This window comes from Balaenoptera physalus, assembly GCF_965194825.1.
Source record: "Balaenoptera physalus genome assembly, chromosome: 8".
Taxonomy (NCBI): domain Eukaryota; kingdom Metazoa; phylum Chordata; class Mammalia; order Artiodactyla; family Balaenopteridae; genus Balaenoptera; species Balaenoptera physalus.
Window position 1 is genome coordinate 76313213 of NC_138887.1, and position 23523 is coordinate 76336735.

At 40.1% G+C, this 23523-nt stretch overlaps 1 protein-coding gene across 17 annotated transcripts in view; it reads right to left on the reverse strand.

Moving 5' to 3' along the window:
• TRIL (TLR4 interactor with leucine rich repeats) overlaps positions 1 to 23523 on the reverse strand; it is a 137481-nt gene that overhangs the window by 71245 nt on the left and 42713 nt on the right. The window contains exons 3-4 of one of the 17 annotated variants that reach the window (XM_082471805.1): positions 18174 to 18263; positions 1225 to 13711 (exon numbers count right to left, since the gene is read on the reverse strand). The exons of 14 other annotated variants lie outside the window; for them this stretch is intronic. The gene's annotated coding sequence lies outside the window, so the exon portion shown is untranslated. Of the gene's footprint in view, positions 1 to 1224; positions 13712 to 18173; positions 18264 to 23523 lie in introns of those variants that run through there. 2 more of the 17 variants (XM_082471810.1, XM_082471804.1) reach the window with 2 other exon arrangements.

The following is a 23523-nucleotide window of genomic DNA, read 5'->3' on the forward strand; positions in this document are numbered from 1 at the left end:
TTCAGGTTGGTATTTTGAATTGGATATATTTTTCCCCAATAAAATAGTGTATAAAAGCACAGTTGATTTTTATATGTTGATCACTATCTGGCCACTTATTGACCTTATTTGATTCACTTGCATTTTTTTTTTAAATAATGCTTCCTCTCCACGACCAGAGAGTTTATTTATTTATTTTTTTATAAATTTATTTATTTTTGGCAGCATTGGGTCTTTGTTGCTGCGGCGGGCTTTCTCTAGTTGTGGCAAGTGGGGGGCTACTCTTAGTTGCAGTGCGCGGGCTTCTCATTGCGGTGGCTTCTCTTGTTGCGGAGCACAGGCTCTAGGCACGCGGGCTTCAGCAATTGTGGAACGCAGGCTCAGTAGTTGTGGCACATGGGCTTAGTTGCTCCGCGTCATGTGGGATCTCCCCGGACCAGGGCTCGAACCCGTGTCCCCTGCATTGGCAGGCAGATTCTTAACCACTGTGCCATGAGGGAAGTCCTCACTTGCATTTTTAAGTAGATATTTGTATTAGTTTGTTAAGACTGCCATAATAACAACTACCACAGAATGGGTAGCTTAAACAACAGAGATTAATTTTCTCACAGTTCTGGAGGCTAGAAGTCTGAGATCAAGATGCTTGAATGGTTTGGTTTTTTTGAGGTCCCTCTCCTTGATTTGCAGATGGCTGCCTTCTCACTGTGTTCTCATATGGTCACACCTTCATCTGCACATGTTTTGGTGTCTCTATGTGTCCAAATTTCCTGTTCTTATAGGGACACCAGTCATATTAGATTAGGGCTCACCCTAAAAAACTCATTTTAACTTACTCAGCTCTCTAAAGACCTTATCTCCAAATATAATTACATTCTGAGGATTAGGACTTCAACATACAAATTTAGTGGGGGAGGAGGGGAATGACAAAAATTCAGTTCATAATAACAATTATATCTGCAAATAGCGACAATTTTATTTCTTCCTCTTGTTCTAGTCATACTTCTAATTTCTTTTTCTTGTCTTACTACATTATCTAACTCTCTAATATAGTGTTGAATTCTATGGTAATAATGGACATCTTTTTCTTTTTTCTAATTTTAATAGGAATACGTCCCAGGTTTCAATGTTCAGTGTGATGTTTGCTCTTGGATAATCTTTATTAGGTTGAGTAACTTCCTTCTCTTATAGCTTACTAAAGGTTTGGTAGGGTTTTGTTTGGCTGGTTGGTTGTTGTTTCTTTTGTTGTTTTTTATTTATTTATTTATCTATTTATTTTTGTAGAGCTGCTATTTATTTGTAGCTGAGTTTGACTTTTCCCCCCTACCCCACCCTGATTTCAATTAAACATTTAAAATATTTCAACCACCAGTAAGAGGTACATGGAAGAGATTTGGAATGACATTAAGATCTGTTTTCAATCTCACTATTTTTTTCAGTTTTATCCTCAACAAATAATTATGTTTGTGAATGACATGGGATTTATTCCAAAAATGTATTTTATAAATGCAGTGTTTCATACAACCGGAAAGCTAGACAATAGCACTGCAAAGAGTGAAGATCAGACCTCAAATATTCTTTAAACCATGAAATAGAAAACATTCCTTTATACTCTCCCTGCCTAAATCTTCACCATGCCCTCCATTCACCTTTGTCTTTTGGTTTCTCTAAAAGACAAATAGAAAGTCTTACAGCTAATATAAGATTATCTTTACACATTGAAGTAGGAAAGCCCAAAGAGAAAACTATGCTGTTCAACCCTTTAGCAGTTGTTACTGAGTACCCAGTGATAATGCTAAGAGTTCCCACTCATTGGGTGCCTCTCAGTTCCAGTGTTTTTCAGAGTGCCAGGGAACTAACAATGAGTAAGACACAAAGGGCTTATAGTCCAGTTTTGGAATCAAACTGCTAATGCAGGTTTGTTATATTTTTCCTTAGATTCTGTTTAATTTGTTGGCAGTACTTGGGTAAGGCCAGATAGCACTTAATTGCAAATAATTCTGGAGCTTCTTGGCAATGCAGAGCTAACTGAAATGAGAGAAAAGCAAGTGTACTTATATGATGAATAATATTAGGACCCAGGGGGCATTTAAAAGATGGAAAAAAAGGAGTGGGTTAATTTTGAACCATTTTCAATTTCCGTACCAGTCATTACCCACATTAGTGGATTTATTATGTTCTTTTTCTTTCCCTAATAAGAGCCTTGTAAAATTCAGCACATCATCAGGCAACCTAATAATTACCATATTTAGGGGCAAATGTTAGATCTTAGACAGAGACTATTTATTACGCCCATTCCCTAAAGTTTGACTGAATGGTCATTTTTCTGCTTCCTCATTAATAATCATAATAAGTAAACTGCAAAAAAAGAGGAGGAAAGAACTCAGCAAGTCAAAACTTAGAAAACTGGAAAGGTCAGAGCAATAAAGCATCCTGCCATTACTCACAGACTGTGTGAGATACTAGAGTTATGATTCTTAATTTTCATGACCAAAATTCTAAAGGGAATGAAAATGGCACCAAATGAATCCATTCAATTAATGTGGAAGCTCAGATGGAAAAAAGAGCAAAATAAATAATTCCCTGAATCTGCCTTTTACCAACTCAAGTCCAAAGTTGTAGGCCTCCCTGGAGCTTAAGAATCACAAAACAAAAGTTAATGTGACTGGTAATTTAAGTGTTTGCTAACCTTTTGTCCTTTAAGCTCCATGGAACAACCAGAAAAACATTGCGTGATGAAGTCGCGCTGGTTGAATGTGCACTGGGTAATGGCATCAATCTTCGAATATTCCCGATCCAGGATTTGAAATACAGAAACAACTCCACCCCGAAGATTTTTTTTAGAAAGCTCTTTTGTTTCTTTGGATTACACTCAAAGATTTTCTTGCTGATTTCCAAAAGCGCATTATTCATTTAGTAAGCTTACCCCTTGCTTCATCACAAAAGATGTTATAGATACTTAAACTCTAACTCAATACAATTACACGTCAAGGAAATATTTTGGAGCTACAACATAATTTTTTGGTTACCCACTGTTTGGCTTTCAATTTGAAAATGCCTTTTGCAACAGACAAACATAAAAGTCTGCTCTGGAAGATTTTGCATTTTTTTCCTGCCTTTCTGTTTTCTTATCCAAATGTGAAACCAATAGCTTTGTTCCCATTATAGTTTTCTTTCCTCCTCCTAAAATCTGGGCATATTTGAGTGGGTGTTTAAAGACACCTTCTTCAAGTATTCCCTAAGGCTAAAGCAACAAGAACTCACTCTCTGTTTTTGAAAAGTTAGAACAGTTGGAAATTTTGAACAACTACTTAGTGCCAACACTGCCCTTGATCTTCTTTTTACAGTACATGGGGTTTACACTTTGTGAGCCAGATTCAATCCCAGCGGACCTCTGCTGGAGAACACAGGAAGAAATCTCCCCGCATGTCTGCAGGGAGTATTTTCCGGCCAGAATGCATAAACCATTGAGAATATCTTCCATAGAGTCTGCAGAAAGGAAGATAATCCATTACCCTCCAGGCATTTGGCTGGGGTAAGGGAGGAGGGGGAGCCCCGCCTCCAGTGATACTAATGGGAGTTACATTTGAAAATCTCTCAAAAGCCAGATCCTGGAATATAGTTCTTTCTCCCCACAGGTTTTGCATTTCTCTGAAAGCAACATTAGGAGAGCTAGGGAACCAGAAAGTAAATCATAAGCTTTAAGGAAATATATAAATCAAAAGAATGGATAAATATATTCTATTTGCATAGCCGCTCTGAAGAGTTGCATTAGCTAGATCAAGACAAACCTTCGTGCCCCGGTTTCAAAAACCCTTTCCACATTGACCAAATAAAATCAGCCTCTCCTAGTGACCCTCAACTTTAACACTTCAACGTGACACACTGAATTACTTTTATTGTTACCACAGTATTTGACAGCAATCCAGAGAAGGCCAATGAAAACCAGGACCAGAGAGAGTTAAATGCTTTCATGGAAAAAAAATGCCCTTTGCTGACGCTGAGTGCCAGCACATCATTAAGGGAAAGATAGGAGTGAGGCCTTCTTAAGAGCTGACATTAAAAATTGACATCCATTCTGTAAAAGACAGGCCTTGTGTATTTTTTAAAGCCCAAAGCCATAGCAACTAAAGGGTAATAAAAATCGCATATAAGAACATTATGGCGGTTAGATTGTTCCTAAGAACCCTTGATCCAGGATTTGGTATATATTATATAAATTTGGAATATATCTATATGAAAACTCCACCCAAAGCTAGTGGGACTTTCCAAATTTCAGAGTGGGGAAAACCAACAATCTGATAAAAAAAAATGGGCAAGTAATCTGAAAGCATGCTGTTCACAGAAAATAAGTAGAATACAAATATTTGAAAAGATACTTGACCATAATTATAATGAAAGAAAATCAAATCAGAAAAAAAAGTATGTTTTTCACCATGAGATAAGCAATGATGAACTAGTTTGGTGACACACAAGTTAAAGATGTAGGGAAATGGCATGTTTATTCTCTATGAGTTGGCTGTATATTTGGAGACAGTTTGAACGGAAATAGACTTAATCAGTTTGGCAATATTTAGCAGAACAAAAAATGTATATATCCTTTGCTCCAGCAACTCTACTTCTAAGGGTTTACAAATAGATATACAGCAAGTTTTTAGTAACAGAAAACAATCTAAATGTTTAGGACTGGCTACATTAAATACGGTGCATCCATTCGTGAAATACTTGGGGCATTGCTAGATGTAATGAGGCAGATCAACAAATAAATACTGACTTGGAAAGAACTTCAAAGTATAGTGTGAACTTTGTGTGTTTTTTCTGTAATTGTGATAATACTCTCCCGTTTGTGTAAAAAAAAAGAAAGAAAAAAGAAACATATATGCAAATGTTTATATACTTGCATATACATAGAAAAAAATCTGGAAGGATACATAAGAAATCATTAATAATGGTTGCCCCGGGGAATGGGATTGTAATGTGTGTTTGATTGTATGTTTTTTGTAGAGTTGGAAACATTTTGTCATATCATTATATATATATATACATACATATATATATATATATATAATCAAGAAAAAGTGCAGAGATGCTCAAATTGGGATGAGGTGGAATTGCTCTGGTCCTCTTGCACATTGCTCTGGTTCTCTTGTTTAAGTGGCTGGAAAACAATACGGTACCCCTGATGGACAACTTAGACATGGAGAGAGTGTTGTCCTCTATGAAGCCACCACAGGACAAGTTCAATCATGCATATATTATACTCCTGGATTCTTTCTTAGGAGAAATTGTCCTAGACCTCCTTTCTTTTTAAAAACTACAGTCACCAACCATGCTGTACATTACATCCCCAGGACTTATTTATCTTATAACTGGAAGTTTGCCCATTTGACCACCTTTACCAACTCCCTACCCCTGCCTCTGGCAAAACCAATCTGTTCTCTGTATCTATGAGCACGGGTTTTTGTTTTTTTTTTTTTTTTAGATTCCATATATAAGTGAGATCATATATTTGTCTTTCTCTGTCTGACCTCACTTTTAATTGATGCCCTGAGCATAAAGAAATGATTTCCATGTTTAGAACTCTGTTTAAAGTGGTAAGTACATCAATTCAAACAAAGTAAATGTTTTACCAGCTTTTGTTTCTCAATGAAAGTACTCCTTTCGACAGAGACTTTTACCAAAGAAATGTTTGCTTTTCAGGCAGAATTTCCATGAGTGTCAACAAATATTTGCAAATGCTTGTTGTCTTTAATTAATCAACTTAAGTTCTATGAATTTAATGTGGAAGTATATGGTGTAAGTGTTAAAAAAGGAAGAGGAATTGACAACTAATAGACAGTGGTGTTACAGATTTTCATTTTTAAGAAAGCATTTGATGAAACACTGGACTATCATTTTCCATTGAAAATCTACTGTCAGTGTCATATGAAGAAATGACCTGTTCATCCAAACACCAGTCATCAGCGAACTTTGCCATCTATCCTACATCAACTTCATTTGGGAATACTAAAAATGAAATAAAAGGGCTGAAGAACAACAGAGCTATCACAAAACCATGAAAAAGGCAAGGTGCATCTCATGTTTGTTCATTGAACAGAGAAAGGAATGAGAAGTGACAATGAGGGGAGGTAACAGAAGAGCATCAAGAATCTCTTCTAGAGGCCCCTGATTTCATGAAAAGATTTCCAAAGAAGCCAACTCAGATACAGGATGGAAGTGTTGTCTGGCTGCAGATTTGTAACCCCATGGATGGTCAAGGTTGATTCCATGTTTTTCTTTCCTTCCTCTGAGCTTCCAAATTGGAGGAAGGTTATTCTTCCATTGTGGATATAAGTAGGGTGGCTCCATGGCCAGGTTTAACAGGGATGGTCCTGGTTCATTCCTGTAGTTTCTAATGTCATACCCTCCCCTTTCACTATCAAAACTGTCCTAGTTCAGATGATAAATTATATAGTCACCCTAATATAAATGGATTAAAGTGGGGAATGAGGAACAGGGCCCCTTGGATTATGACTGCTATGCTGAAAACATTTTTTGACCACCTCCTCAAAAGCTAAGTAATTGCTAGGATATTAAAAAAAAAAAAACATTCTTGGAAATCAACTGAATTTCTCTGCAGATACCACTCTACATGGCTCAGAAAAGAGAAAACGATTCTTCTCTGTTATTTGCCTAAAGTATGTTGTCTGTAGGGTGGAAACACATCGTAGTATACTTTGTCTTACCATTTACTCTGTGGAGTAGGTAAACATCTAAGATAGTCCGTAATGATCCCCACGTCCTGGAATTATGCCCTATATAATTCCCATCGCTTGAGCGTTCTCATAAAATCCCCTCTCCTTGGCTGGACCAAGTGATTTACTTCTAATCAATCGAATATGAGAAAGGTTGTGGTGGAGGGAGGGTCAAAAGATAAGACTTGCCTTTTGTTAGCACACATACTGTTTTGCTCGTTTTGATGAAAAAAACTGCACCTTTAAGAGGCTCCTGCGGCAAAAGATCAGGGGAAGCTTCCAGCCAACAAACAGAAACTGAAGTCCTCAGCCCAACAGCCTCAAGGATCTGGATTCTGCCAAAACTACATAAATGAGCTTGGTAACGGGGCTCTTCCCCATGCAAGTTTTCACACGAGACCCCAGCTCTGGCTGATACCTTGATTGCAGCCTTGTGAGGAGTCCCTGAAGCAAAGGGGCCAGCTAAACAGTGCCAGATTCTGGATGCACAGAAACTGCAAGATAATAAGCTGTTTTAGGCTGCTAAATTGGGGGGTAATTTGTAACCTACGCTGGTAACGATTAGATTCTGTGTGATGTTGGTAAAAACCACTTAACACCTCCAGGCCTCAGTTTTCTCTTCTGCTTGGTGCAGAGTAAGGCCGAATATATAAATATTTGTAGCCTAAATGAATGCGACACAGAGGTGGACTAGTTAATCTCTAAAACTCCCCCTAATGCGAACACTTGACAACATATTGTTTAGAAAGGGACAGCTCTTGCTGACAGATTTTAAAATATGTGTTGTACTACTTTTCCTTTGATGCTACATTTTTCGGTATTTTTATATTGCCTTAAATTTTGATTTGCTTTTAAAAAGAACCTCAGAACAGAGGCTTCTTGTTTGAAAGGTTGCCTCACCAACTTCTTTTGTTTTAAAAATATTCTGACCTGTGCACATCTGCATAGTCGAGGATCACTGCAAACCTTTGATGTAAATGGTCATGCACCCTGCAACTTTTGAGCAGATACGGGTGTGTTTTATGATCACTGTCTCACCTGGCTCCAGAGCAACACCTGCCTCTCATTTAGGATGCAAGGCAACTGCAGCCTGGCCAGAGTGTTGGACACATTTCATTTCACCTTCCTCTGAATTCATGGTAGAACCTTTTTGTAAATTTTCCAGGTCATTTCCAAGAATCTCTGGTACTAAAATACCACAGGTCTGTGCTAACCCTGCTTTCCTGAGGATTAAACTTTGCTTCATTGTGGGTAAAAATGGTGTTTTACAGGCTGGAAACAATGTCTTTGATGTTAAAATCATTCCCATGGTGAACTCCAAAAATCTTTTTGGAGGTGACACTTTAAAGTCTTTACCAAAACTTATTTGAACATTTAAAAAAATTACTTATTTTTTAGGGAGTTATTTAAACAGTGAAAGAAAAATGCTACCATCCCAGTGCCATCTTGCACGTGTACCCATACACAAGTTCCACACATTCAGCTCCAGACAGCCAAATAGAAAGAGTAAAACCAATTATGCCTCTGTCGCAAAGTGCCTGGGCTCAGCGGTATGCAGATAAAATACTCAGGCTTGGGGCTTATTTTATTTGTATATGGATATTCTGGCTTTGTGTGATGACTCATTGATTATGCTTATGATGGTATTCTACAAAAGGGAATGCTTTTGGTTTAAATAAGTAAACAAAAACACTGCATAGAAATGTCTCCTTTCTCGGGTAGAATAGTAGGAAAAACAATATGAAATTTGTGTATATGAAAAAGGTTATAGGTTATAACTTCATGTTTTCTAGAATCACTGATGTCTTCTTAATATCCTTTATATTTTCAGAGAATTTAAACGATTCCTCTTAACCCCCACTGCAGGATTTTACTTGTCCCCAAAGTATGGCTTAATATGTTAACCACAGTTTCCACAGAGGCCTTGTGAGGTGGCAATTTCAAAAATCTTATAAATAAGTGTATCTAGAGCCGATGCATTAACTCTATCATCCTAACCAATGAAAAGATGCAGAGCAGGTATATTTTGGGTATGAACAAGCACTTCACTGCCACAATACCAGGTGTTTCTGAGCAAAAGTCAGCTAAAAGAAGTTGTTAGGAAGGAAAGGTCACTAATTCCAAGAACTGTGATTTCTGCAAGCTGGTTTTGTTTTGTGACATTTTAGTGTAGTTTAAAAAATAATGACTGTATGACATTTCACATAAGCATGAGATTTCTAGTTGTAAGGCATCTTAGAGATCAGTTTAATTCAATCACCTCATTGTCTGAATTGAGGAATCCAAGACCCATCAGTAAGTGAGTGAGTGACTTAAACGAGAACATACATCTAGTGGAAGATTCAAGACTCTGGCTCATAAAGGAGGCTATTACAAGAGTGAGTGAATGACACTGAACAATTTATAAGGAATTAATGAGAATCCAAAGTTGAAAGATGGCCAAAACATGAAACCTCTAAATTTACAGTTTTTGTTACTATTTAAAAATATATTTGTGAGGAAGCACCTTAGAAAGATGTAGTATGTACAGTATTGGAGGGAGAGGTTCTGGTGAGGAAATCTCTCTCAATGCTTTATTAGCATCTATCCTACTTAACAGATAATATGAAATCTCACAGCCATAACCAGGGAAGGTTTTCCATTAACTTATGAAGAGCATGAAGCTGGACTGAAAACACCAGCCCTTTAAGCCCAGAGAGTTTGCTAGCAACACGGAACCAACCTGCCAGATGAAAAAAAGGTAGGAATAAGCTTTATTTCCTCCCTCGTGGTCTGATTCCTGGCTCAGACTGAGAGACTAACCAAAACAGTCAAAAACTATAATTATGATAGCAAAAATAAAGTTAACAGTAAAATGGTCAAGAGTAGAAATGTTGCTTTAGGACAACAAATCACTGAGATGAAAAAATCCCTTGAAGGATCCAGAGAAAGGACAAACTGATGAAGGAAAGTGATAATTATGGAGGCACAAGCAAGACTCAACCTATAAAGCACAGTGATTCCAACCTACAAAGTGCAGAAAAGCTCAAGGAAAGCTGCAACAGACTTGATACCAAAGATATGACTGAAAAGAAGTTAATACTTACGAACTTACTGATTTTAATAGTTATAATTATTTAGCTTTGGGGTGTTTTAGAAATAGGATAAAACAATGAAAAGAAGGTAAACGTGAAATAAATAAAAACAGAGACATGAAACTAGGCCAAACATATCAACTATAACAATAACTATACATGGCTTAGTAAAACCTCTTTTTAAAAGATGGGTTTAGAAAACCTAAATCCAGTTATATGCTGCTAATAGGGGATATGCCTAAACCAAAAAGACACTAAAAAGTTAAATTATAGGCAATTAAGAGAGTGTGCTACTAGCAGAAAGATAAACAAATAGACCAGGGAACAGAACAGAGAATCCAGAAACACACTTATATAGTTGCTTCATTCATGACAATATGACACTACAGTGCAGTGGGGGAAGCACAGACTTTTAAATCAATGGTGCTGGGTTAACTGGATAACCATATGGGGGAAAAACCTCATTCATTACCTCACACCATATACCAAAATAATTTCAGATAACTGATAAATGTGTGAAAGATAAAAAAAATTAAGTACTATGAAAAAAAAAAAAAAACTTTGGAAAATATCTTCATGACCTGGGGGTAGGTAAAGGTTTCTTAAACATGTCACAAAAAAGTACTAACCACAAAGGGACAAATAAGTGTATATCATTAAAATTAAGAATGTCTGCTCATTAGAAGACACCATTATGAGAGTGAAAAGGCAAATCACAGAGTGGGAGAAGATATTTGCAATCTGTATATTTACAAAAGACATATGGAGAATATATAAAGAATTTATACAAATTAAAAAGACGACCCAATAGAAAAATGGGCAAAAGTCTCAAACAGGCACTTCACATAGAGAATATTCAACTGGCAAATAAGCATAGAAAAAGGTGTTTAATATCAGACATCAGGGAAATTCAAGTGGAAACCATAATGAGATACCACGGCATACCCACTAGAATGACTGAAAGTAAAAAGCCTGACAATACCAAGTGATGCAGAGCAACCAAAGCCCTGATCCACTACTACTGGGAGTGAAGTTGGCACAGCTACTTTAGAAAATGATTTGGCACTGTCCACTCAGTCAGAACACCAGCATATCCAATCACCCAGCAGGCCCATCCTGTTTTATAGCAAAGTGAAACGCATGTGCGTGCACACCAAAGACGGGTACAAGAATGTTCAGAGCAGAACGATGCAATTGCCCAAAACTGGAAACAACCCAGATGTACATTACTGTTAAGTAGGTAAATGGTGGTATAGTCACAGAATGGATTCTACTCAGCAATGGCAATGATTGTGCCCTTTCTCCATGCGAACAAGTGAATGGCTATCAGAAGCATAATGATGAATGAGAGAAGTCAAACACAAAACAGTACAACTGTATGATTTCATTTATAAAAGGTACAAAAACAGGTGAACCTAATTTTTGCTGTTAGGAGTCAGATTAATGTTTATCTTTGGCATGGGGTTGTGACAGGGAGGGAGCTTGACGGAAACTTTTGTGACGCTGGTGAAATTCCAGTTCTTGATCTGGGAACTGGTTACACCAGGCAGTTCACCGTGGCAAATTCATCAAGTTACACATCCTCATTTCTGTATATACGTTATACTTCAACATAAATTTTTTAAGTGTTAAACGCAAATTATAGGCAGGTTTTTCAAGCAAATACAAACTAAAAGTAAGCAGAAGTCACAATCATAATATCAGAAAAGGCCATTTCATGGCATGCAGTATTACATGAATCAAAGAATGTCATTTTCTATCGACCAGATCAATCCACCATCAAGGTAATCAGTTGCAAACCTCTATGCATCAGATGAACTAGAATCAAATCATATTAAGTAAAATCTTTGAAAAAGAAATTTACCAAAACAATATTGTTAGGTATACCACGTAGATTCCCATTCATAAACATGTACATAATAATTAATGATGGCAGAGGCAGGGTCTTCAACTTGAACTTCCTCTCACTAAGGCTAATTGCACGAATGTCACCCCCTTGGTCAGAAAACCTGTAACCTAATACTTTCTGTTCCTCGTGAGGACCAACCAGCTACTTGATGTCAGGTCCAATGTATATGGACCCTCTCTAGAGGAGGGGTGGCAATTTGTTCTCACTGTGCACTGTACATCTGGGACAGGAGGTGACACAGCAGAGATGAGGCTGTATCAGGTGGGCCAGAGTGGGACAAGAAAGTTTTAGGGAAACTGGTAGCATTGATTCCTCCCCAAGGCCATCACTGATCTTGGTCCATGTGTGCACACTTTGTAAAGTTTGTTGCTTTTAGACCTTGATTGTGCACTCATGACCAAAAATAACTAGTGGGAATGCTGATCTTCAAGAGAATCTCTGGTCTTTGAACTGGCCCATCCATTACCTGGTGTGTGAAACTTGATGGACCCAGTACCACTTTCCTGTCTTATGTACAGGAAAACTCTAGAAGCAAAAAAAAATGTCAGTGCCTACACTTTGGGCGTTTGGCCTAATTTTCTAGTGCTGTCTGGGAAAGGAAATGTGGAGGGTTCCACCTACATCAACTCACAACTTTGTTTATTTTCCTTTCAAGACTCCTTCGGAGGCCAAGATGTTGGTGAGATGAATAGTCCATTTATTGCCCTGGGTTAGGACATCAGAGTCTGTCATTGCACCATGTGTTTTTATGTGTGAACTTGGATGCTATATGAACCCTTAAAGTGGGGGAGGCAGTAGGGGGATGACAGCTGGTGGGAATGAATGGACTTGTTTCAAGATTGATTTAAAAGATGATGGGGTCGTAGTAGACCCTACCCTGAATATCAGTGGGCGACGGCTGTAAGAAAATAAACAAGTCTAGAATAAAATATGTGGAAGATAGCACTAGCACGCATTAAATAAAGTTGACACATTTAATCACCCGGGGTTCACTTGTGATCTGCGTGGCCAAAGGAGAATTTGTAAATACTGTGAAAAGTCAGAGGAGATGCTAACCGAGTGAAACGAAACAATTGTTATAAAAAATGAATAATGACACCCATCTGCCCAGCTGCCACTTTAAGAGAACAAAATATAAATGCACATGCCCTAAGTGGGGAGGGGGCACCATTGGAGTAGGAACATGCAAGAGTCTTATAGAGCCATTCCACTGAGCACAGTCTGACCCAAAAGAAATGGAGTAGATGTCAGAGCCCTGGAAGCAGAGGGGGAGGTTGGGGTCCAGATCTGGGCAGACAGAAAATGAAGACAACTAAAAACAGATGATGAAAACTTCTGGAGGATTAACTAACAGTAGCTGCCCTGCCTCAAGCCCAGGATAAAGGAGTGTTTCAGCACTTGTACCCTGTCTTCCTCTGCAAGGGATGAATAACATCTTAAGTTGATCTAGAAGCCAGTCAAGCAGGGACAATTTTTTCTTGTCTTAATAGCCCAGAAGCTGTTGTTTCTCCTTCACTACTGATTAGTTCATGTCTTAAGGACCTGGGACTCCTGGAACTTACCATGTTTCTTCTTTGTTTCAATTGCTAGCAAACTCCAAACTAAACCTATGATTCGCCAGAAGTTTCACAGAACTTCATTTTCCTTAGTGAGCTTTGTGGGCTGTCCAGTCTGGCTCTGTTTTATGTCCCTTTCCTTTTCTCCTTTTTCCTTATGCCTTGTGCCTATTTTTATTTTATGTTATTTTGTATTCTATCTAGATTTCAAAAACCATCTTAAATATTTTGACACGAAGTTCTGGTAAAAATAAATGGCACCAGGGTGGCTTTTCGTAATTGTGCTCTATAAAATATTATTTGCCTTAAAAAGGACATTTTTAAACAAGATCAACAAATACGGAAATGGCGAAACTGGAACTTGGGAGAAGGAATCCACATTTCTTGCCTTGCTGGGTCACACTCTTCAGCAGGTAATGAAACTATTTTAGATCTGTGGTCAAATAAGCTCCTCCATTTCACCTTAAGAAGCAAGGAAAATACCAGGGAATTAATACAAATTCTACCAAAACTAATATATATTTTAAAGTTTTAAATAATAAAATAAAATACAATATTTCCCTAACCTGTTTATCATATTTTCAGGGTGTGTTATGTTTCAGATGGGCATATGTTTGGTTCTTCATTTTTTTATCTGTATATTTTATTTAGGATTGTTTTATTATGAAAGATACACAAATTTGTGTTAATACATGAATGAGTGATCAAGTAAAAGTCTTCATTCTCTTGCCCTCATCTTCATCTCCAGAGGTTAGGATTACTGACCATTTCATGTCTGTCATTCTTGAATTTCCTATGTGTCCACACACACAAATGCACAGATTTGTGATGTTATTGATACACTACAAAAAGAAGCTTTCCATTGTAACTGGATCAAATTAATATACCACAGTTTGTTTATCCTTTGGGTGATCTATTTAATGTTTTCAACGTTTGCTCTCATTTGATTTAACAGCTAAAATGGGAAAACAGACAGTGGCCATGTCAGCCCATGGTCATTGTAGGCATTCCCCATTGAATCCTAACACATCGGTGGAGCTGAATTCACTTGCTGATGATCTCTTTCATCTACAGCAGGAACTTAATGACAACAAACATGGTCGTACTTCACTGGTCACATGTCAGTGGCTTCAGGTTCCCTGGACAGGACTTGGCACTCACCAACGGGCTTCCTGGGTGCTAGAGTTCATTGCTGCTTTTAATTTGTGTTAAATTAGTAAATTCTCAAAATGGCCACCAGAGGGCAACAACCACCCAGAGCATTCAAAGCTATTGAGCCCCTAGCACTGCCAGGCTGATGTTTAGCCCCTAGCTTGAATGTGTGCTTCTGCTCACACTGGCTAGTTTTTTGTTTTGTTTTTTTTTAATTCCCTTATAATATTTTAAAGGGACATGATTGACCTCCCCCTCCCCAATTACTGAATGCAACAATGCAGGTAAAGGGCTTTACACAGTGCATTGCTAAATAAACATTTAGTTATTATTTTCTCTCTTATCCCATGGTAAAAAACAGAGAATCATCCCTTGCTGTGATAGTCTCCCTAACAAATATATCCTTGTCATGCTCTTCCATTTAATATCGGTCAAATGCAGGGTTATTGCGTCATTTCCAAAAGTGCTTCTGCCTTGAACTGTTTGATTAATTCACGTATAGATGAGGGAGTCTAGCTAAGTACACTTTAAAACTTTGTTTTGATTCTTATTTCTTGTTAAAGATGTATTACCTTATGTACCCCCCCAATAAAATATATTTTGTGGAATATACACATCATATGTACTTTTTCTTCAGCATATTGGGGGAGATATCCTTTTAAAAGTGCATTTTCTTAGTTACCATCATCACAAAGGCAGAATTGTGGCCGAGATTAAGCTTGCTATCACTCACAAACATTATTCAATCACTTTCATGCCAAGGACAAATGGAAAATTCCTTTTACTAACAAGTGGTTCACAAATGCAGCTGAAGGGGGGTTCCACTGAATTTTGAAAAATTTCCATTACGTCCATATATTTTACATGTAAATATAGGCAAATGTGTTTTAATTTAAACAGAAAATAGACTTTTGATACTTATCTGCCAATATTTATAATTAAAAATTCAAAGGTTTAAATGAGTAGTGAAGACAGTAAGCCATGAGACCACACGGTGGCGCTATTTCACTGACTTGAGAAATGCTAGAAACAACCCTGGTGAAAACAGGAAGACCATGACTATATGCGAATGAATTGCCTTCATAGTATTACCCCAATTAGGAGGAAAGAATCCAGTAGAGTTTAATGTTTTCAATTAATTTCTATAACCTATCTAAACAATAAAGCAGCACCAAAGTGCAAATGTAAGGAGTATGAGGAAATCTCATTGTTGTAGAGTTAAGAAATTACGCATAACGGCTCCACGATGCTAACTTATACTATTGCTTTTAACAGCAATATTTTATAGCTTTCTCTAGATGTACAAGGAATTTCCACTTGCATTGTTATATTTTGTTCTTCCAGTGAAGCAAGCAAGGGAGCTTTTGTCCCCATTTTACAGCTAAGGAAACTGAAACATTAAGAAGTTAAGTGATAGCTCCTGGCATTCAAAAATTGCAAAACCTTCTGCAGCGCTGAGGAGCATTTGGGGTCCTAACACCTTACTGATGTCTGGGAGGGAGTATAAGTTCCACTGGTGCTTCACCTAAGCCACTTGGGCACTCTGGCTCTCAAGTGCTCCCCACACCCCACCCAGGCAGAACTGGTTGTATCCTAAAGTTTCCATCCATTCCCCATCGGCCAGCACAGGCTACATCCACAGTGCCTATCATGAAGAAGACCACAGCTTCCACAACCACAGAATCCCCAAGGAGCCTGTCTTCCATCCCAGAAATGTGAAATGATTTATTATCTGCACCCTCCCTTTAGCCATGGAGCAGAAATCTGCATCCTGTATCTAGTCTCATGATAGGGGACTGCAGGAAACAAAATACCATCCCCTCATTTCTTATTCATAGAGAAGGCAATGTATAATCTGATTACCTACATGATGGATTGGATCCGACAGACAGTATAAAAGGCACGCCGGAGAACATTAACTAGGGAATGGGTTTTTCACTGATATTCAATGTCTCCTGTAGTCAACAGGGAAGGGAGACAAATGCAAAGAGGGGAGTGAGACAAATGCAAAGAGACACACAAATAACTTTCCATATCAAACTTTCAAGTAAATCCCTCCATCAGGCAAAGGCTGTTTGCTCCATGCCAGGCACTTGGTTGTGTGCTTTATATACTTCATCTCTTTTAATCACCCTTGTTTTATAGACACGAAAAAAGAGGTTCCAAGGAGTGAAGTGCACAAACAGGACTTGGAACCCATCTTGCCGAGCACACCCAGACCGATATTCTTGACCATGAGCTACACTGCCTCTCAGCATGTTTCCGGCACGCACCCTCTGATGCTCTTCAGGACCTTCCTGCATGGCCACAGGCTGCTTTCAGCTGCTGACCACTCTGAGTGATGGCTCCTGAGACTAGATGTGAAATTTGAAGAAGTGAATGAAGCTGAAGCCTCCTGCCTTCTTTAGCTCAGGCCACTGTGAGTTCTAGGAGTCACTGAGGACTCCAGGGCAGCAGAGGAAGCCAGGCTGCAATCAGAAAGCATTTCTAATTAAGCATCTTTGGTACACTGCCTAAAGAGGTCTTCAAGAGAAAGGACCGAAGCCTCCAAGTTTCTAGTAATTTGTTGTGATTTATTTTTTCAGTCTCAGTAAATATTCTCTATCATGCCTAATTTTGTACTTGTCATTGTATAGTTTTTTTGTTGTTTTTTTTAAAGAGAGAGTTCCCGGGCTTCCCTGGTGGCGCAGTGGTTGAGGATCTGCCTGCCAATGCAGGGGACACGGGTTCGAGCCCTGGTCTGGGAAGATCCCACATGCCGCGGAGCAACTAGGCCCGTGAGCCACAACTACTGAGCCTGTGCGTCTGGAGCCTGTGCTCCTCGACAAGAGAGGCCGCGATAGTGAGAGGCCCGCGCACCGCGATGAAGAGTGGCCCCCGTTTGCCACAACTAGAGAAAGCCCTTGCACAGAAACGAAGACCCAACACAGCCAAAAATAAATTAATTAATTAATTAAAAAAAAAAAAAAAAAGAGAGAGAGTTCCCCAAATTGTATAAGCTTCAGGCTTCACAAAGTCAGGATCTGCCCCTGCCTGTGCCTTTGTTAAACATTTTGCCTCTCATCTCCTAAGAGGCTGAAACAATTTCTCAAAAATCTTCAGGCTGTCATGGCTCAACAGAGTGCCTAAAACACAGCTGTCCTGGAAAAGGAGAGGGAAGGAAAGAAAAAAGGAATGGAGAGAAGAAGGAAATGGACAGGATTATATGTAGTTGGAAATTGGTTTGATCCATGGAGGGAGAGTCAGCACTGTTAAGAGCATTTTTTTTTTTAAAAAAGCAAACTTCTAAATGAACTGGATCTCTGCTCTTCTGATAATTCTAGCACACTTAGGACAGCTTCAATAGACTATCCAATAATAAGCCAAAAGGCTCACTTTATCAGGGCCTCCGTATGGCTAGAGACAAGATCTAGACTTTATTCCTGTGATTTTTTTTGACATTTTGTTAACAAGAATTGCACGATTATATTAACCACTGATGATCAATCATGTATTACTTGGCCCTCATCCAGTTGGAGGGTCTTGAAATTCCTTAAACAACTCAGCCACTTGTTCTAGAAGTTTGCAGCAGCCCTGTCTCCTTTGTCACACAGTAGCTGCCCCCAGTCATCTTGGGTGCTGTGTTTACAGAGCTTTAACTGTCATTTAGATCCTTGGATCTGAGGATGGGTAATGTAACTGCTATACCAACTTCATTGGCCCGAGCTACCTGGGTTCACCATCTATGCGGATCATACTGACAAGTTCATTGATGATAACCCTTCTTTTATACCTCCATAGATGTCATCTTTTCTTTTAGGTAGTATCTATCTCCAGAGTATTGGGGCTCAGGATCATGTCAACTTGGGGTGTCAGAGTCATACTAAGTAAAATGACAAGGGAAAAAAGGTTAAACAGGTTTCAGAAATATAAACAAACACACAGGAAATGCTTATTCTTTCCATTTTTTAAGTAAAACATCTATGCTTGTTTTATGGTCTTAAAACACAAGCTGCTGCTTAATCAAGTCATTCACATTAAGAGACAAGAAAAGAGGGGGGAGATTTTTTTCAAATGTGGGGCATTTAAAGGAAGTAGTGGAGTGTCTTCATCTGGTGTATGTTCATATAAAGTAGAAATAAACAAGTGCATGTTTATTCTATTAAGCCTATAAATCTTAAGGAAACCCAGCTGCTGCCCATCTCCAAGGCTTCTGCAAATTTCCTGTTCATAATGTCTGACCTACCAGGCTCTTTGTTATTTGTTGTTCTTTGTTTGTATGGCCTAAACTCAGAACTACATTAATAGCTCTAGTCTACAATTAAACTTCTGGGTCATTTGTTTTACCTAATTGTTAAGAGAAAGTCTAGCTCCCATAGTCTTGAATAAAATTTTATTTTATGGAAATAGAAAACACCCTTTGCAAAAAAAGTAAATATCTATCATGAATTCACCATCCAAGCTTGGGTGGGTTGATGTTTGAGCATTATATTTTGAGACAGGTAAATATATAATTGAAGCCCACATGTAGATGTAAAGTTACTTTTAAAAATATCCTCCTTGAAGACGAGGTTTAACTCTGTAGACTAACTTTCTTTGTCTCCATTCTCTTGGTTTTCATCTTTTTTTTAAAAAATAAAATGAAGCTACCCTCAAAAGCTTTATAGGATTACTAATTACCCAATGTCACCTACTGACAGAAGAAAGCCATTAGAATGGTCTCTAGTTACCTGAAATTCAAGTCGGCTTGCCAAAGCTCTTAAGATGACAAATACATGCATTTGTTGGGCTGCTCCTGACCCACGGGGTTAACTAAATGATCTGGAGGTGGGTGAGGAGGATACAGGGGCCCTTGCAAAGCAGCGCTCTCCCCCGGGGAGGAAAGACATCCTGGGGAAGTTTCTGAGGTCCAGCTTAAAAAAAACAAACAACAAATTATCTATATTTTTTCAGCTGAATCATTTCTTTTCACGTAGCAACTCTCTTCAGGGCATTCATAAAACGCTTCTCGTCGGATATTTCTAGCTACAGGATGCTCTTTTTATTTAAAATGGAAGCAGCTTTGAATTCTCTCCGCAAAGAAGAGGCCCAGAACGCCGGCGGGAAGGAGCAAGGGGTCATGGGCTGCTGGGATGCGCAGGAGTGGGGTCGCAGGAAGGACGGGTGGGGCTCGGGGAGGAACGGGCGCGGCTGGACGAAGGCGTCCACGTATCCCAACGAGGCTGAGGCAGAAGCTACAGTGTTCTTTGCACCCGCCCACTTCCCCAGTCCCCTCCTTGGCTTCATTCTTAAAGGCAATTTCAGGAGCGCCTTTCTTCTGTGCGCTACCAAACGAAGTGGCCGCTAGAGGGCAATATGGTGCAAGACAGGAGCTTGGTCTCACCGCGAGGTGAAGTAAGAGCCATATAGATAAACAAAATAAAACAGACAGGCATTGCAAAGAAGTGTGCTGAGTATGCTTTCCCATCCTTCTTCTCCATACACTCCCCAAAATATCAAAAATTAAGTGAGTGATAAAGTACTGTGGATGCTAATCCATCATTTTTTCTCTTAGGCTCTGAGAATTCGAAGGAATTTTAGAGAAAATCTCAACTCCTCAACCTCAAAACAGTCTAATTTCTGGAAGCGTTCTCTGCTCATAAACCCAAATTACACGATCAAAGAAGTGGAACTCAACCAGGGGGGTTTTGCTCCTCAAAATGTCGATAGGGCAGAGGTTGAGGAATCCTGGTCCAAGGCGACAGCACAGCTTTTAGATGCATTTCTACCCAGGGATGTAATCTAGTCCTGCAGCATTTTAAACCAGGCACCCTCTCCTTGTTGTCTATATGCATCTCCTATGCACTGTGCATCTTTTCCCTAAGTAGACCTGTCAGTCTGACTGACATGTATTGAGCAGATAAGCTGGTTTTTCAGATCCCTGCCAGACCCGCGAGACCCCTCCACTGCACTTCACTCCTTCATCTCAGGAGTGATGAAGCGCTCGGGGAACCCTCCGTGTCCCCAGAAAAGCTGTCACCAGCTGCCCCCTCACCACACCCGGACTCCGGGGTCCTGGACTGACAGCAGTGGATCCCCTGGCCCTGCCCCCGGAGGTGGCCAAGCCAGTGGGCAGGAGATCAACTCTACCCCAAGGCACTCAGGTCTGGGTTTCCACCATTTGTCAGCTGTGTGATCTTAAACAAGTCACTTAGCCTCACCTGTAAAATGGGGATGATAACAGCACCAGCCCCATAAGGGTGATGTGAGGAGCAGATGAGCTAATATATGGAAATCCCGGTAGGTCTGTAAACATGAGGCATTTCCCTTCTCTCCCCCATAGTGCACGATCCACTTTTTGTTTCTTCTCTCACAGGGCTTCGCCCAAGTGCATGTGCAACTTCTGTCATTGTCTCATCATTTAATTGTTTAAAAAATACTTATTTTATATGTCATTACTATATGTTTCACCTTATTATTAGCGCTTTCAACTATTTTGCCCAGAGACAGTGCAGAGCAGTGATTGCAAACTCTAGCCCCAGATTGCCTGAGACTGAATCTCTCTCTGCCTGTCTCTAGATTTCTGATCTTGAACAAGTTGCTTAACCTCCCTATGCCTCAGTTTTCTCATCTCTAAAATGGGTGTGATAATAGTACCCATTGTTATAAGATTAAATTAATATTGTTAAAGTATCTGGGGCAGTGCCTGGCACATAGTAAGTACTAAATAAGATATATGTAAGTGAAAACAACAGTGATGAGGTTAATACTATTTCCCCAGTACCTAAAAACAGAACCCAAATGTGCCAGAATAACAAATGATGGAATGGCTGAGGCTAAACTTAGAGGGCAAGAACTCCAAGGTCATCCATTCTCTGTGGGCGGGGGCTTGAGGGGAAATCTTCCTTTCCATCTACGAACATTTGTGTGCAGGAAATGCACGTTTGGTCCAATCCTCTAATTTTACCAAGAAGACAAATTGAGCACGACGTGGTCAGTGCTGCCTTGTTCAGAGGGAGGAAGACCAGGACCTGGGCTAGACCCGCAGCTGGCTACCCTTCTCCCTCCATTTAGTGAGTTCCATAACTGCAGTGTTGATCTGACACTGTTATGAACCTTCTCCGAGACTTGCAACCCAGCTTCCCCACAGCCTGAAGCGGCGTTATGTTTCTTACCATGTGGCCCTCCGAGGACGTTTGATGTCTCAGGGGCACAAAATTCAAAGTATCTAGAAAATAATAGCTGATTTTTTTTTTCTTCTACCAGTGGGTTTCACCTCAACTAGAATACCATTAATACCACTGAAAGAGAAATTAAAAGGAAATAAAATCAGTAAACACACCACAAGAAGGACATTATGGAATTGTTCTTTAAAAATCTGCTGTCGGGCTTCCCTGGTGGCGCAGTGGTTGAGAATCTGCCTGCCAATGCAGGGGACACGGGTTCGAGCCCTGGTCTGGGAAGATCCCACATGCCGCGGAGCAACGAGGCCCGTGAGCCACAACTACTGAGCCTGCGCGTCTGGAGCCTGTGCTGCGCAACAAGAGAGGCCGCGATAATGAGAGGCCCACGCACCACGATGAAGAGTGGCCCCCGCTTGCCACAACTAGAGAAAGCCCTCGCACAGAAACGAAGACCCAACACAGCCAAAAATAAATAAATAAATTAATTAATTTTAAAAAAAAAATCTGCTGTCCTTCAAGGGTCACTCCAATAACAACCTGTACTTCCCAAATGTGTTCCGTATACTGCTGGCTTATTTCTCTCTCCAGTCTATGAAATCTAAGGGCAGGGACTGTCACCATGAACCCTGTGCCCATAGCAGCCAGAGCACAGTGTCAGGCACACAGCAAATCTTACAAATATTTGCTGCTGCCTTGGAGGATGATGTGGACCCAGGCCCACGAGGACAGCATTTCCCAGAGTGTGGCATGTGGACTACTGCTCTCCCTCAGATTTTAAGTAGAAAGAGAGATGATTTTAGATAGAACATGGACAAGGTATTAAACAACATTGAATTATATAATGAGAAAGTTATTCCTCTTTCAATCATCCTTCTATCTTTCTGATTCCTTCAGGGAGAAATTTTCCATTTGTGCTAATATGTTTTAGGATGTCTTCAACTCTTCTTTCTCTCCACCCCCCCACCCCCAACATCTCAGACAAACTAAATAAACCTAAGAATCAGAATGTTTAGCAGGCAAAAATATCCACCAAGAATTTAATACACTGTCCTCATTACATCTGTTTATGACCGTCTCTTATTCACAGCAAGTGACAACATCAGTTTTCCATTTTCCATCCTTGCGGCAGAAGCAGTTGTGCTTGGCAAATATCCCACAAAACTCTGCTCCCCTTCCCTCTGCAGTCAGGAGGGACCATGTGACTGATGTTTACCTGTGAGATGCGGGTGGAAACATCTGAGGACATAGCAGACGCTATCCTGCCCACTCTGCACACGTGAACTCATTTAATCCTCAGAGCAGACAAATGCAGAAACCGTTATGTTATTATCCCCTTAACACTGATGAGAAAACCAAGACTTGGCTGGAGAGGGTGAGTAACTTCTTAGAAGTTACTAAGTCACTCGGTCACTAAGTGGGGGGCGGGGGGGGCAGAACTCAAAGTCAAGTGCATGTGGGCACGGAGCCCGCAGTCACCATGCTTCCTTCCTCCCGGAAAGGACAGGCTGCTAGCGAAGGCAAGCTCTGGGTTGTTACTGACTCCTCGGTGTGGTTCTTTGGACTGTCACACAGCCCCAGAGTTTTAAACCAAGTCTGGCTTCACAGGGTTAATCTGAATAATCTGAATCGGGCAGGGTTGGACAGGCAGGCGACGGCCAGCACTGCCAGAGTGCACCACGCTACTTAGCAACGGGGAAAACAAGGGGCGCTGCAGAAGGGAGGGAAATGAGCCTCAGGGGTGGGTGGAGGAAAGAGGGCGGGCGGGGGAGGGGTTGGATCCTGCCGAATCTGGGAGGTTGTGAGCGGGATGGGCACTGAGGGCTTCGGCGCTTGCAAGCCAGGAGAGGATCTTGTGCGGAGGACACGCCCACGGCCAAGGGCTTTCCTGTAAAGCAAGAAAGGCTCTGCTAGCCTTGGAGGATGACAGGGCTAGCAGAGCCATCTGTTTTGACACCCAGACCCTAGGTCTCTCTGGTGCTC